The sequence below is a fragment of the Neoarius graeffei genome, chromosome 19 (genome assembly GCF_027579695.1).
Source record: "Neoarius graeffei isolate fNeoGra1 chromosome 19, fNeoGra1.pri, whole genome shotgun sequence".
Taxonomy (NCBI): Eukaryota; Metazoa; Chordata; class Actinopteri; order Siluriformes; family Ariidae; genus Neoarius; species Neoarius graeffei.
The window spans coordinates 11,237,784-11,252,297 of record NC_083587.1 but is presented as its reverse complement, the minus strand read 5'-3'; the positions used below and the strand labels follow the sequence as shown (position 1 = coordinate 11,252,297).

Below are 14,514 nucleotides of genomic sequence, written 5' to 3'. Positions count from 1 at the left end.
GGTCTGTTTTAATGTGCGAGTGTCATCATTATACCAGGGTGCTAATTTTTTTGTCTCTGACCATTTTCCTTTTTAGAGGAGCTACATTATCTAAAGTATGGCGGAATGTTGACTCTAAGCATTCAGTTGCCTGATCAAGTTCTGCAGGGGCTGACAGTGACCCAATCAAAGTTGACAGCTCTGGGAGATCATTTATAAAGCTCTGTGCAGTAGTTGACGTGAAAGTACGTTTAATACAATAGCGTGGTGAGGTGCATATATTATTACTCAGACATAGTTTGAATGAGATGAGACAATGATCTGAGATAACTTCAGACTGTGGAAGTATGACTATATTGTCTACGTTTAATCTGAATGTTAGTATTAGATCGAGGGTGTGACCACCATTATGGGTCGGTCCTATGACATTCTGCTTAATCCCGACTGAATCTAAGATGGACACAAACGCTGTTTTTAAAGGGTCTTCTGGGTTATCGAAGTGAATATTAAAATCTCCGACAACTAAAGCTTTGTCTAAGGAAATAACCAAATCTGAGATAAAATCTGCAAATTCAGAAAGAAACTCAGAATATGGCCCCAGGGGCCTGTAAATAATAAGCAATGGAATTAACTGGGTAGACTTATTTTTCGAGGCTACATACATTATATGATTATGAAGAACTTCAAATGTATTAAATTTATAACCAGGTTTGTGTGTTACACCTAGATAATCGTTATAAATAACCGCGACGCCTCCTCCTCTGCCAGTTAGACGAGGCTGGTGTATATAACTGTATCCAGGAGGACTCGCTTCATTTAATGCTATATATTCATTTGGCTTAATCCATGTTTCTGTTAAACACAGTACATTAAACTCCTGATCAGTAATGAGTTCATTAACCATTAGCGCTTTAGATGTAAGAGATCTAATATTTAATAGCCCCACCTTTAGATCAAAGGTGCTGGCAGCAGCTGTACAGTCAGTATGATCTAATTTTATATTGATTAGGTTACTGGAACAAACTCTCTGAAAATTTCTACCTTTTTGTTGAGCTCGGGGAACAGACACAGTCTCGATGTAGTGGGCCCTGAGTGACGACTCTGTGCAGCTAGCAGACAGTCGGTTTAGCCTGTTCGTCTGCTCCCTGGCCTTGGCTCTGGAAATGTCAGCATTCTCCAAATTAGGTACATTATCCTTACAGCCCCATTATCACCTCCCTCAGTCAGATGTAAATAGGTCGTTGATTATTCAATGTAAGGAATGGCATATATGGAATAACCCTACACTGTAAAAAAAATCCCGTTGTTTTTACGGAAAAAAACTGGCAGCTGGAGTCACCAGAAAAAATCCGTAAAATATACAGCAAAACGGTAATTGCTTTTACAGCACAGCATGTACATTTTACAGTTTAAAGTAGCAAATATAACAGAAGTCCAGTGTTTTATATGCTGGATTTAACTGTAAAATGTACAAGCTGTACCGTAAAAGCAATTACCGTTTTGCTGTATATTTTACGGATTTTTTCTGGTGACTCCAGCTGCCAGTTTTTTTCCGTAAAAACAACGGGATTTTTGTATGCTGGTTTCAATGATCTACTAGACAGATTTTTTTGGGGGGGGCTTTTTTCACCTTTATTGAATAGGACAGTGTAGAGACAGGAAATGAGCTAGAGAGAGACTGGGAAATGACCTTGGGTCAGAATCGAACCCGGGTCCCCAGATTCACGGTATGGCGCCTTAGTCGACTGAGCCACGACAGTGGCCGTGTTTGTATTTTTTTTAACAGGGCAATTATGTAATTTTAACTATCACATTCTGTTTTAGTATTACAGTTTGTCTGTGTTTAAACTACAACAATTTGTAAATTCTACAAAAAAATATGATCAATTCAACATATTCTTACTGTTAAATTAACAGTGGTATTTGGTGAGGAGTTTTACAGTATATTGATGTAAATTACACACTGCTTCATTGTTTTTGTATTTACAGTTTTTTTATGTCATGATTTTACATAAATTCCCTGTTAATTCTACGGACATTTTTTACAGTGTAGATTAAACAAAAATTAATGTGGAAGCCACCAACCTTTGGATAGGATTGCCATCAGCCAGTATTTGAGTAAGGACCACATAATCAAAAGTTCTGCTATCCTTCAGGAGATGGAAAATGTCATTCTTGGCCTTTTCGACCACTGTTTCAATGGCAGCTTCAGGGCTGTTTTTCATGCCCAATCTGAGCAGATGACAAGACAGTGTTTCATGGGTCCTAAAACAGACTGGGCAAAGCAAATGGTGCCTGCATATAGGTTTCCTGGAAAAAGAAAAAAAGGCATTAAGTAAATATGGTTAATATAGGAATAATAATAGGTTAATTCACAATAGTTTGATTAAAAAAAGGTGCATGAAAGGTACAAACAAGAAAAACACAATTGGTCTTATTCAAAAGCTAAGCATATACTCTGAACATCACAAAAGCAAAACTAGCTGCACCTATTTACAAAACAATATCCAAGCATTAATGTTCCTTACTTTGAATCCATATCTCAGCAATGACAAATTGGACAAATTGAAGACAAAGAAGGTCAAACTCTGAGCACAAGACTCAAAGGCAAGTAGCAATTAAAATTGCTTTTGTGGTAAAGGAATAAAGCTTTTTAGTAGTAGCAGTAATGGAAATATCTTCTGCAGAATCTCCAGCAAAAGGCTCAAAGCAATGACAATGAAATCTGGCAGAGTATTGAGCAGTCTCCAGCAGAACTTCAGGGTAGAGTGGCCTAGATTCTGCCTCTGGTATTTATAGTTACAGAAATGCAAATGAGGGTGGGGCTACATACAGGTTAGACCCTCCCATCAACCTGCGGTTTGCAACCAGGTTTATTGAAAAGCAATGTTTCAAACCATACATGACAACATACACTGGTCTCCACAAATGGCAAAACACATGTTGTCTCACTTAATGCATTTAAAATGACAACAATATGTATAGATTATATCATCTATAGAGGCTAAGACTAACACTTGAAGCCCCTGAGGCGTTGCTTAACCAACACCAATCTGACACGCTTGCTCAGCAGGTGGACTCACTTGTATGCATAAATAAACAAACATAGCGTCTTCTTTCTTTTGCGCATTTATTGTGGCTCACCGCAATGTTGAAGTGCGTCCAATAGCAATACATCCCAAGTCAGCATCGTTCACAATAGTCCATTAACGCAAATAAAGCATGCCAGAAAGTTCACATACAAATGCCGAGCATAGCAGTCAAAACTGTATGTGTTCCCCTCCGTCAGGCAACACCTGTCACCTGAACAAAGGTTCCCCCATATATTGCTGTGACCAATTACATCATGGTGCCCCCAGTGGACAATTATGGCATGACAAGAAATAAAAGGAAAACTGGCTGTTGGGGTTCAACCCAGTCTGAAACGGTCAATCGGTCAACTTATTTCTCGGGACCCCCGCCCTCGTACCACCCAGATGTCTGGGACGGAACACCGCAAAAAAAAACAGAGAACCAGAGATTGGTTTAACTGCTGTTTATTCACAGTATTCTCGCCAAAGATGAAAGATTACAAACACCTTTTATAACAAATCATAATCTCTCCAAACGGCTATTGTGTCCGTCAAATGTGTGTGTGTGTTTGTATGTGACCTCAGAGAGGGGTGTGTGTGTGTGTGTGTCTATGGGAGGGTGTGAGTGAGTGACATCATTTTGATATCTGTGTCTATGTGCTAGGTCAGCAAATCACATCTTAATTCCATATGTATGTGTGTGTATGAATGAAACCTTCAATCATAAGCAAAATAATATTTCAGCAATTCAGCAATTTCATTTACGCACGTCAAAGCACGCGAGATGTTTTTACGACAATGTTTTAAACAAAGACTATGTTTGGTCTAACAAAGAAGTGTTCTTCTCCACTGGATGAAGGTCAGGCTACACAGGAACAGTTTACAATCACTGCCATAGTATATGCAATAGTCCAAAATAATAAAGGATCTTAAAAAGCTCTAAAATATAAAGTCTTAACTCTTTGTTCAGCAATAAGGCTACCATTACATCCAACATTAAAGTGTGTGTGGGTCAATCTGACATCAAAACAGACCTTGGCGTCGTTCAGACACATCTCTGATCAAAAATACACATTTCATATCAAAATAAACAAAATGTTCCCAAACAATGTCCAGCCGAGACAGAAGGTCATTTTTAACTGAACCGAAGTTAAGATTCTTACACCCCGGCCCCTAATTGAAATGGTTGTCATACAAACATGACAATTCACAAACACACATAATTAAAGAGTCAGTGAAAAAAAACCAAACAAACAATGGGTACATAATGAGGTACACATTACTCCAGTTGACACACATAATTGAGTACCCTTTCTAACTTACTAACCTGGAGGTTCGTACAGCAGGCAGAGCTTAGCAACAGGTCTATCAATTATGTTACTCTTTGTCTGGAGGCGTACTGAGCAGACAAACCCCCATTTGTCAGGGTATGTTTCCAAAACTCTTGCAAGTGGCCATGAGCCACATGGAGCCGTAGGATCCATAATGATGACAATATCTCCTTGTTTGAGATTTTCCTTATGTTCGTTCCATTTCTGCCTCTCCTGAAGCATTGGGAGGTATTCACGTATCCATCGCTTCCAGAAAAGATCCGAGATGTATTGAACTTGCCTCCATCTCCTCTTGATATACAAGTCATGTTGATCAAACAGCCCTGGTGGTAGAGAGGTCCTTCCTTTCATTAAGAGGATATGATTAGGAGTGAGAGGTTCAAGGTCGTTTGGGTCAGCAGACAGCTTGGTGATGGGCCGGTCATTCAATATGGCCTCCGCTTCACACATAACTGTGTGGAGTCCGTCATCATCCAGCCTCTGTTGCCGAAGAACTGAATTGAGAATCCTCCTCACCATGCGTATCGCACGCTCCCAGACACCGCCAAAGTGTGACGCTGCTGGAGGATTGAAGCTCCACTTGACTCCCTTTTGTCACATTGCTCCTTCAATTTGTGTATGGTTGAGGGATGAAAGCGCCTCTCTGAGCTCTCTCTCTGCCCCAATGAAGTTGGTGCCATTATCGGACTGGATATGGGCAACCTGACCTCTTCGGCAGATGAAACGGTGCAGCACGTTAATACAGGCATCAGTATCCAAAGAGCATGCTACTTCTAGGTGGACCGCTCTACTGGACAGGCAGGTGAATATTACGCCGTAGCGCTTGACTGTACCACGACCTTTCTTCACCTCTATCGGTCCAAAGTAGTCAAGGCCCACATTTGTAAAGGGTGGATGGTCGGGAAGAATCCTTTCCTTTGGCAGGTCTGCCATCTTCTGCGCCCCCATCCGACCATTGTATCTCCTGCAGGTACAGCATTCAGCCACAATTCTCCTAACTGCAAAGTTAGCACCAGTGACCCAGTATTTTCTTCTCAGCATGGACAGCATGTGATTCTGACCACTATGGCCAAGCCGCTGATGGAGGTCATGCAGTAAAAGAGTCGCCACATGTTGACCTTTTGCCAGAATGAGTGGACGTTTTACTTCCTCTGGCAGAGAACCTCTGGTGAGTCGCCCTCTAACTCTTAGGAGCCCGGCCTCCCGTTTCAGGTCCAGCCTGTAGAGCACGCTTTGTTTACTGACCGTCTTCCCTGCAGATAAGGCAGCCATTTCCTCTTCGAACCTTTGATGCTGACAGAAGCGAATTATAGCAGACTCAGACTCGCACAGATCTTCAACAGTCAAGCTTCCTTCGCGTTCTGCAGCATCCTGTGTGCTGCTGGCAGTGTCTGACTCCTTCCTTCTGCGAACCCTACACAGAAGTAGCTTCCTTAGTCTCAAAAACCAGGCTACTGCTACTTTCAGTTTCCTCCAGTCTGAGAAGTAGGTGATAAGATGGCTGGTGCTGTCAGAGGATGTATTCACATTGACTGCATTCACTACAGCCTCCTTCTTGACCTCTGGGTTGTCCGGCCTGATCACGGTGTCCACCATATCACATGGCCAGTCCTGTTCTGGACGATGTACCAGACTTGGACCCTGTATCCACCTGTTGTGATCGATGAATGGCTGGACCCTCAGTCCTCTGGACGCATCATCAGCTGGGTTGTCCTTAGTGCAGATGTAATGCCATTGGGAAGGTGTTGTTGACTCCCTTATGGTTGTGACCCTGCTCGCCACAAAGGTATGGAAGCACCTGTCCTCATTTCTTATGTATTTGAGTACTGACGTGCTATCTGTCCAAAAGACTGACAGTTGTAGTGGGATCCGAAGCTCAGCTTTCAGCATCAGGTCAACCCAAACAGCCAGAACTGCAGCGGTCAACTCTAAGCGAGGGATGGTGACAGCCTTTAATGGAGTTACTCTGGCTTTACCCATCAGAAATGCAACATGAATGTCATTTTGGCTATTCTGCATTCTGAGGTAAGTGACTGCACCATAACCTGATTCACTCGCATCTGAGAAGTGATGCAGGTGAGCTTGGACAATATCCCTGAATCCTTTTGGCTTAATGTATCTGCTGATGTGAAACTCTGACAGCATCTCCAACTCCTCCAGCCACCCTGTCCACTGATGCAGAAGGTCTTGAGGTATGGTGTCATCCCAGCCAATGTTTTTTCGGCATAGCTCTTGCAGCATAAGTTTTGCAGGCAACATGACTGGTGCAAGAAAGCCTATGGGATCATAGACTGAGCTGGAGACAGACAGCATTCCTCTTCTAGTGCATGACCTCTGATGCATGTCCAGCTTGAATGTAAAAGTGTCCTCTTCGACACACCACCTCAGGCCAAGAGCTCTCTCGACAGGGAGTTCATCCATGTCGAGTTCCTTTAGGTCCTTAGCTCACTGGTCCTCAGAGAGAGCTTGCAGGACAGCGCGGCTGTTGCTGGTCCATTTTTTCAGAGTAAATCCTCCCCTCTGACAGAGTGTGGTCAGATGTTTCACCATTGACAAAGCCTCTTTGTCAGATGCCACACTTTTTAGGCAGTCGTCAACATAAAAATTCTCTTTCACAGTTGACACCACCTCTTCTGGGAAGTCAGCTTGACCGTCATCAGCAGTTTTCCTCAGAGCAAAGATGGCACAGCTCGGAGAGGAGACGGCACCGAATAGATGCACAGTCATGCGAAACACTACCACATCTTTGGTAAGATCCCCTTCAGGCCACCACAGGAAGCACAAGCAATCTCTGTCCTCCTGTGGGACTCTGACTTGATGGTACATTGCTTGCACATCTCCCATGATGGCCACGGGATGCTGTCTGAACCTCAGAAGAACTCCAAACAATGTTTTTTGAGGTTGGGGCCTTGCAAGAGCTGCTGATTCAGTGAGGTTCCCTGGAACGTTGCAGCACAGTCGAACACGACTCGGAGAGTCCTTTTCCTGGGATGACGAATGCTGTGGTGAGGAATGTACCAGACTTTGCCGCTGCTGCCACTCAGTTGCTTGGTAGGTACCTCCTCTGCATAGCCTCTGTTCACCATCTCGGTAATGTTGGCATTATACTCCTCAAAGAACTGCTTGTTTTTCAGGAACTTCCTTTTCAGGCCTATTATTCTTTGTTTCACCACAGTATAGTTATTGGGCAGACACACATCTCCTTTAAAGAGCAACTTCAACTGGTAGTGGTTGTCTTGGAGAATCACCGACCTTTCCACAATCTCCATGAACTTCCTATCCTCTCTCGACAACCCCTTCTCCTCTGTAGCCCTCTCATTGAAGTCATGGTTGTACTGATTGGTCAGCATCTCCTCCAGCCTGTGCACGGAACTCCTATTAACCAATGCAGGTGTATGCTCAGCACTAAGGCTGCAATCCTCATGTATAGGACCATTCACGACCCATCCTAATGCTGTTTTTATAGCGTAAGGGCCATTCCCACAGCTGTTTATGACTTCCCAAGGCTCCAGTATCTTGGGTACGTTGCTGCCAATCAGCAAGTCGATGCCAGCCTCTATCTTGGGAACATCAACTCTCGCCAGGTATGGCCACTGCACCAGGTCTCCAGTAGTTACGATGTGGTCAGTGCTTATGGGCATTTTCCTCTGTGTCAGGGTCTCTGGAAGTTCATAGAACATGTCACCATTAATGCCAGAGACCTCCAAGCCAACGAGTAAGTATGATGGCACCACTCATTCTTGCCCCATTGTTTGGAGTAGAAACTGTGTTCTTTTCCCATCAAGGTGGAGCCTTTGCATAAGCTGCTCTGAACAAAAGGTGGCTGAACTGCCCGGGTCTAGGAATGCATATGTCTGGATCACTTTGTCCCCTTTAGCAGATTTGACTTGCACCGGGAGGATTGACAACAGACAGCGATCTCTTCCGGCCCCTGTCTGTCCACATGTCTCCGCGGCTGGACGTGACCCTGTAGGTCCATCAGATGCTGTGAAGGAACTGGCCTGGACTTGTCCTGTGCGTTTGCTGTTTGTTGCATCACTCCTGTCAACATGAAGAGTAGTGGGATGTGTTTGCCCACATGTCTCACAGGTTAAGCACTGCTCACAATTTCAGCTCATATGCCCAGCATGCAGGCAGCCAAAGCACAAGTCTATCTCCTTTAGAAAATCGATCTTGTCCCTATGTTTCATGCACTTCAGCTGCTCACAGCGGTCTAACGAGTGACTTTGAGCACAACATGCACAAGTTGGGGCTGCAGCATAGATACATCTTGATGAAATGGTCCTCGAGCCTCTGGCCTGTTCAGACTCCACAGGTGCGATGGTAGTGGCAAAACTTTTTCCTTTAGTCCTTTGCTCTATATAAGACCTTGGCCTACTGGCAACTCTTCCTCCATTTGGTCCAGGTGGTGTGTCATTAATGTTGCCATACAAAGGGTCCGACAAGACACTAACATGTCTTTTGACCACTTTGACCAGGTCGTTAAATAGAGCCCTGTTGCCTGTTGCTTCCAGATTGTCATGTGCAATGCTCCTCCATCACTCTCTGAGCTTAAACGTCAGCTTGATGACAACTGCCCGAATGTTACTTGGCATGTCCAACTCTTGCATATAGTCAAGTTCTGCCATGATGTTGCAGCAGCCTCTCAAAAAGAGGGAATAGGCCTTTAATGCAGAGACATCTTCATTCCTTATTGGAGCCCAGGACAAAGCCTTCTCAATGTATGCCATGGCGACTTTGTACTTGTTGCCGAAGTGCTCTTGTAGCAGATGTTTTGCTGTTGCATAGCCCAGGTCAGGCATCATGTGTAGACAACTATGAACAAGCTCCCTTGGCTGCCCCCTAGTGAACTGTTCCAAATAGTACAGACAGTCATTTTGGCTGGCCTTTTCCTCCACTCCTTGCTCGAATGCATGCATAAATGAAATGTACTGAAGAGGATCTCCATCAAACAGAGGTATGTCCCTTGCTGGCAGTGATGCTAGCTGTTGTTGTTTAACCAGTGCAGATGTTATTTCATTTTGCTGTTGCATTACTGAGAGGAGGTTAGGTGCTGGTAAGTTGGTGACTTGTGTGGATTGTAGTCCTGTGCCCAAGGTGTGCTGAAGATTCTGCATATTGAGATTGGTGTGTTGCTTTGACCTAACTGTGGGCTGTGCTCCACTTTTCTGCTGTGATGCCCCTGGTGCCTTTGAGTATGCTGAAAGCACTGACTCCTTGTGCATGCATTTCCTTTGAGGTGGATACATGAATTCGTCTGCCTTTGGGTTTAACTCATGTGACGTTTTTCTCCTGTTTTCCTCCAAGTAGGAATTCATTGCGTTGGATGCTTTAGCACAGCTTTGATTGTCAGAGGCCTGGAGAACTGCAAGCTTAGCAGTCCCCGATAGCAGAGGGTCGTTGAAACGACGTAGAGTTTTGGTCAGAATGGTCGGTTTCCGTCGTACGTCAGAAAATCAACGTTAAAACGGCGCCGTGAAACGTCGATTTCTCCGCCATCTGAGAGGGTCGATTTATCACCGTTGAATCAACGTGGGTAAAGGTTGATCTGTCGACCGTCAGAGAAGGTTGAATATCTGACGTTGAACCATCGTCACTTTTGCCGGCCAGTTTTCAACATTGGTAGGATGAGCAACTGGCCCGTAGCCAGGGGGGATCGGAGGGTTCGTTCGATCCCCCCCCGCGACACCGCGCCCCGGACACACACGCCTCAAGATTACTCAAGATTTATTCATTTGTTCATGTCCGATGAATATACATTGATTCACATTTAAATTTACAATATCAAATCCAGACTAATCAAAAAAGAAAAGTAGACTAAGTGAGGACGAGTTAGAAAAACGGGTTCATTTCTCCTATGTTTATGTTTACACGTTTTGTTCAGACTGCTTTACACCCCAATCCAGTGGGTGGCGGTAATGCCCCCATTAGACCCCTTTCACTGACGTCACCTGAAACCGGAAGTAAACAAACCCTGCGCCACATTGGAAGACCAACAAACTCGTGATTTGGGGGAAATAACGGCAGCGCGCAGTATGTGAACCCACGAGGCACTTGGATCATCATAAACCTACAATGGTAAACTTTTGTGCTGTGTTAGGGTGTTCTAACAAAGCTGATGGGAAAGGTGAAAAGAAGTCTTTCTACAGAATACCAGCTGTGATTGAGACACAAGCAAACCAAGGAGCTTTCTGCCGGGAGACAGAGGATTTAGCTGCTTTATGCAGAGCGGATCTGAATACTTCAAGTCTATTTTGTTACTGGTAAGTCACTAGGCTAGAGTGTTGTAGAACATTTTTTTAAATGTTTACTGAATAAAAACATCCTTAATTTTATCAAATATTCTCTACTCTATATTTCATTTCTTTCTTTTGTTTTAATTTTCCTCCCTCCATCCCTCTTTGGATTTTAAATATAGTTTTTCCCCATGTCCAAATAATGAGGTAGGGTGGCATTTAGAAACCCATAGCCTACTGCTGACTTTCTTTATCAATGCTGCATCAAATTAATTTTGGTTATGTTTTTCTGTTTCCATGTACAGGTCTGCGCCGCAGGAGGAATAGGCCACAATTATAAATAAATCATAAAATGTTTCTAAGAACTTGTTCAAGTGTGTTCTGTTCCTTATAAATGTTAAAAGTTATGCCTCATTAGATAGCTTGACAAACATTAGGAGAGGTGCATTGTTGCATGCATTTTTATATCCTGTTGTACATTAAACAGGACGTAGCCTACGCACATTGATATAAATTAAGTTTCACTTTCATGGTTGAAGTATGCATGTGTGTGTTCATCCTAGGCAAGAGCCCCGATGCTTTATTGTTAGCTAGTTTAATTTAGCCTGTTTTGCTTAATTTGTAGCCTTCCTGTTGTACATAAAACAGGAAGTAAAGTTGGATGAATCATCGCCGAAAATTCAATTATAAATCGACCGAAATACGTAGTTGAATAAAGGGTGAAAGGGGGTCTATTCTCTGTTGACCACCAGCCACTTTTCAACGTCGTTTCAACGGAAACTCGTATGAGCAAAGCGGTGTTGAATCAACGTCGGTGATCGATGGTGATTCGACGGCGTATAGGTCAAAGAACATGCCGATGATTCCACGTCGAATCAACGACCCTCTGCTATCTGGGGTGGATTCAGCAATCATGGTTTCCAATTCCTGTTGCTCTTTTCTCCTCCTTCTCTGCTGCTCTTGCTCCTCGAGTGCATGCTTGTCCTTTAAAGCAGCCAAACGAGCTTGCAGTACTGCCTTCTCCACCACTGCCTTGGTCCTAGAGGAAGCAGTGCTAGATCTACCACTACTAGCACTTCTCCCTGACTGTCTGCTGGCTACATTTGAGACACTGTCTTCAGGGTTAACACCATCATCAATACCAGTGGCAGCATCAAGCGCTACACTTTCATCACACTTTGATACCCATAATTGCACTTTAGAAATAAAATCATTATTAGCAATCATTTTGGCCTTAAACCACACGTCATGTTTATCTTGTTCATCAGTTGGCAACATACTCATTACAGAGGCATGAATACCCTTTGCTTCGTCACATTTTTTCAACAAGTCATTAAAAACACATTCAACCTGTAATTTATCATTTTTTCTCACAAAACATTGCAACGCATCTCTTAACTTTAAAGCCTTATTCAGCACAATTCGCCTGTCATTTTGTAAACGTTCCAGCTTTTCAGCAAACACTTTAGCAGTTAATTTGACCACGCGTTTTTGTTTGTCATCTTGCACATAGACATGTTCAATGTTCGATTTGTCAGACGGCTCCGTGGGCCTGTCTACCACATTATTGTCATCCATATTAAATTAGTCCGAATGGTTATTTGCAGTTTCGAAAAGTTTGCAACAACGTATCAGCATTAATTACCCGCCCCGACTGTCACCAATGCATTGGATTTTAACCCACAATGTGTGCACACAAACTGAATGGCCATTCATTCGTAGGTAGCGCTACACATACCTCATTGGGTGCCTTCACTCCGAAGCAAATAAGCCTAGAAGACGTTCAGCAAAAAGCAGGGTCATCCTCCACTGTGTTGATCCAGTGTTGCGATGCTGAAGCAGGACTCCTTTCCCCGGCTCCGTAGTAAAGTCAGATCTTCCTGTATCTCCAGACCAGTCGCATGATGAACAGCTAAATCCACTTTGATAAATCTTGTTCCATCTCAATGGAGTGAGGCACAGTTTTGACTTTAGATGTAGAGGCTAAGACTAACACTTGAAGCCTCTGAGGCGTTGCTTAACCAACACCAATCTGACGTGCTTGCTCAGCAGGTGGACTCACTTGTATGCATAAATAAACAAACAAAGCATCTTCTTTCTTTTGCGCATTTATTGTGGCTCACTGCAGTCTTGAAGTGCATCCAATAGCAATACATCCCAAGTCAGCATCATTCACAATAGTCCATTAAATGCAAATAAAGCATGCCAGAAAGTTCACATACAAACGCCGAGCATAGCGGTCAAAACTGTATGTGTTCCCCTCCGTCAGACAACACCTGTCACCTGAACAAAGGTTCCCCCATATATTGCTGTGACCAATTACATCATGGTGCCCCCAATGGACAATTATGGCATGACAAGAAATAAAAGGAAAACTGGCTCTTACATCATCATTAGACCTTTAAAACCAAGAACTCAAAAATTAACTAATGGCCCTTTTCCACTACCCTTTTTCAGCTCACTTCAGCTCGCTTCAGCTCACTTCAGCCCGACATGGCTCGCGTTTCGACTATCTCAGAACAGCATGACTCAGCTCGCTTCAGCCCTGCTTAGCACCCAAAACTCGCACGGTTTTGGAGTGGGGCTGAAGCGAGCCAAACCGAGCTGAGTGAGGCTAGGGGCGTGAGCAGACACTCCCCTGTCCACTGATTGGTGAGGAGGCATGTCCTCACATGCCCACACATGCCCTGCGAGCACACTGGGATCTGTAAACACCGTAAACCCAGAAGAAGAAGAATTACGAATTACGAGAATTATGAAGCCTTATGCGCCTCGCCTCATCTATACACTCTTGCCAGTATCTGTTGGCGTTGTCGTTGACAACAAGCCACAGCACCAAAACCAGCAACACTAACGACTCCATGTCCTCCATGTTTATTGTTTACTCTCCGGGTCATGAGACTACCGCTTAAAAGGTCACTGATGTCACTGTTTGCGCCGCCTAACGACATCACGTGATGTCCACCCACTTTCGCTAACTCCACCCAATGTGTCCACCCACTTCCAGCCAGCACGGTTCAGCGTGGTTGTAGTCGAAATGCAACTCCAACAGCCCTGCTCAGCTCGACTCAGCCCAACTCAGCACGGCACGGCTCAGCCCAACTCAGCCGCATTGGTAGTGGAAAAGCGGCATAATTTGGGGATGGTTTAGCACTATTGCTGACCTTCCCCACATATGAGGAAACTTAAAGCCACAAAACAGCATTTTATTCATAGAAGACATGAGAAAAGCCTCACCAGAAATCTTCAGACACCTGCTGAACAGAAGCCTGCTCTGCTTCTATTCAGAGGAGCCTTACCTAGGAAACCAAAAAGAAGACACAGGAGGAATTTTAAAAAAGAAGACGGTCAATAATATTAACTCAAGCTCAATCTCATAATGTTAACTCAAGCTCAAATGATGACCACATTGTGAAATAGGTTGATCTTATGCACACAAAAGGGTGAAATAAAGCTTATTATAGCTTAAATCATTTATAAAACCCAGCTCAGAGAACTCTTTGTTTACCCCCATAGCTCAGGCTTGGATAAAATGATTTACTGTATCCATAAACCATATTAAAGGGTACCTTAAGGCCTACCTCAGAGAACATTCTTGTTCATATAGCCCTTCAGAGATCTGAAAGTAGACAGCTTTAATAATGGTTATATTCTGCTGGGTTGTGAGACCTTAAAGCATGCTGTATGTCTGACCTCCTTTACAGATCTTAAACTGCTTTGAACCCAACATATTACACACCAAAATAAAGCTTAGACTATGCCTTTCAAACAATACCAGACTTGGGTGTATACCAACTCATAATGCTGAGTAATTAGACAATATGTGTAGGCTTATTTATGGCATTTATAAAACCCAGCTCAGAGAACTCTTTGTTTACCCCATAGCTCAGGCTTGGA

General features: G+C 43.6%; 1 protein-coding gene and 1 long non-coding RNA gene across 2 annotated transcripts in view; one reads left to right on the top strand and one right to left on the bottom strand.

The window, feature by feature from the left end:
* LOC132867674 (zinc finger protein 585A-like) overlaps positions 1-14,514 on the bottom strand; it is a 1,308,017-nt gene that overhangs the window by 698,368 nt on the left and 595,135 nt on the right. The gene's annotated exons all lie outside the window — the stretch shown is intronic.
* LOC132867811 (uncharacterized) lies at positions 10,581-10,982 on the top strand. The gene is made up of 2 exons (XR_009650777.1): positions 10,581-10,644; positions 10,923-10,982. It is a non-coding gene; the product is annotated as an uncharacterized LOC132867811 (long non-coding RNA).